Source organism: Phascolarctos cinereus, unplaced genomic scaffold (genome assembly GCF_003287225.1).
Source record: "Phascolarctos cinereus isolate Bilbo 61053 unplaced genomic scaffold, phaCin_HiC Scaffold_9;HRSCAF=440, whole genome shotgun sequence".
In the NCBI taxonomy this organism is placed as follows: Eukaryota; Metazoa; Chordata; class Mammalia; order Diprotodontia; family Phascolarctidae; genus Phascolarctos; species Phascolarctos cinereus.
Genome location: NW_027556402.1, coordinates 136338232 through 136340457, shown reverse-complemented (window position 1 = coordinate 136340457; position 2226 = coordinate 136338232). Strand labels below are relative to the sequence as shown.

The 2226-nt window shown below is 33.8% G+C and overlaps 1 pseudogene; it reads left to right on the top strand.

The window, feature by feature from the left end:
* Nucleotides 1-750: 750 nt before the first annotated feature.
* LOC144455566 (U6 spliceosomal RNA) lies at nt 751-850 on the top strand (annotated as a pseudogene).
* The last annotated feature ends 1376 nt before the right edge of the window (nt 851-2226 follow it).

The window sequence follows — 2226 nt, the reverse complement described above, 5'->3', positions numbered from 1 at the left end:
CAAATATGGAAACATGTTTTACATAATAGCAAATATATAAACTATGTAAAACTGCCTACCATTTTCAGAAGAGGGAAGGGAAGGGAAGGGATGGAGAGAGAAAAATTTGGCATTCAAAATCGTGTGAAAGTGAATGCTAAAATTTTACTTCGTATGTAATTGGGGAAAATATTATTTAAAGCAAAATAATATATACAGCTCATGTTTCATCATTATGATGCATACAAAGATTCTTCTTTGATTATGGAATAAATGTCAAATTACTTAGAATTTAAGGCCTTTGAATTATCAATCATACGTCCCCATACTATTTGTTAAGTATTGTTCACATTGCCCTTCTTCATAGGTATATGATAAATCCAAACTAGACTTCTCACTTTTTGTTGAATTTATCAGTGGCTCTCCCTGGCTCAGCCCATTTGGCCATGTAATTCCTACAGATAGAATCTTTCTACCTTCATATTTTTTTTCTTTTTTAAATATACTCATATTTCAAGATCTAGATCACATAATGCCTTCTTCATGAAGCCTTGTCTGAAGGCTATTGCTTGACATGATCTCTTCCATTTCTGAATTCTCAGTGCATTCTTATTAAACTCAATTTTAAACTACATTCACGTATCTACATGCTTTATCATTTCTATGAGTTTGTAAGTTCCTGGAGGTTAGTGACCATGTCTTATTAAGCTTCATATTTATCTTAGACCCTGACAGAGTACTGTTAATTATTAAGTGCTTAAAAATGGTTGAGTGTTTGCTTCTGCAGTACACATGCAGAATGATATAAAGAAGACTAGCATAACCCCTGCACAAGGATGACATGCAAATTTGCAAAGCATTCAATATTTTTTACATCAAGAATCAGTAGAACAAAATCAAAAGAATGAAAAAATAGAAGAAAATGTAAAATACTTCATTGATAAAACAACTAACCTGGAAAATAGATCCAGGAAAGATAAGATAAGAATTATTGGACTACCTGATCAAAAAAAAAAAAAGAACCTGGACAGTATCTTTTAAGAAATTATCGGGGCAGCTAAGTGGCTTAGTAGATTAGAGCACTGGCCCTGAAGTCAGGAGGACTTGAGCTCAAATCCAGCCTCAGACCAAACACTTGACACTTACTAGCTATTTGACCTTGGACAAGTCACTTAACCCCACCTTCCTAAAAAAACAAAAAAAAATTTAAAAAAAAGAAATTATTGAGGAAAACTGCACTGATATCCTAAACAAGAGGGCAAAATTGTCATTGAAAGAATCTACAGATCACTTTCTGAAAGAGATCCCAAAATGAAAACTCCAAGGAATATTGTATCCAAATTCAAGAATTATTAAATCAAGGAGAAAATACAAGTAGCGAGAAAGAAACAATGTAACCACAGTCAGGATTATTCAGAACTTAGCAGCTTCTATATTAAAGGATCATAGGGCCTGAAATATGATATTCTAGAAGGCAAAGAAACTTGGATCACAACCAAGAATCAACTGTCCAGAAAAATTAAGTCTAATCTTTCATGGGGAAAGATGGGCATTCAATGAAATAGGGGGCTTTAAATCATTTCTGATGAAAAAAAAATAGCTGAACAGAAAATTTGATCTTCAAATATAAGACTCAAGAGATGCATAAAATGGTAAACAGCAAAGAAAAAAAACACATTATTCAATAAAGTTCAACTGTTTGCACCACTATGGTGGAAGATAATGTTTGCAATTCTTGAGAATTGTATCTTTCTTATAGTATTTAGAAGGGGTATACATAGAGAGGGGATGTGGGTATAAGTTGAATTTGGATGAAAAGAATAATTAAGGTGTGAAAAAAGTATTGTACTAAGAGAAGATGGCAGAGGGAGGCGGAATTACTTTTTCTTTCTTTCTTTTTTTTTTAAGGCAATTGGGGTTAAGTGACTTTCCCAGGGTAACACAGCTAGTAAGTCTGAAGTGTTTGGTCTGAGGCCGGGTTTGGATTCAGGTCCTCCTAACTTCAGGGCCAGTGCACCTAGCTGCCCCTGAGGCAGAATTTCTTCACAGGAAGAAATGCATATACTTCTGAGCAAAAGAAGATGAAGAAGAAGAAGAAATAGAAGAGGTAGTAATCCTGAATTCAGACAAAGTAATAACAAAAATAAGTGTTTACAGCAACTCTTTTTATGGTGGCATAAAAAAAAAAGTTGTATATTGAGGTGATGCCCATCAATTGGGGAATGTTTAACAAGTTGTGGTATGTTA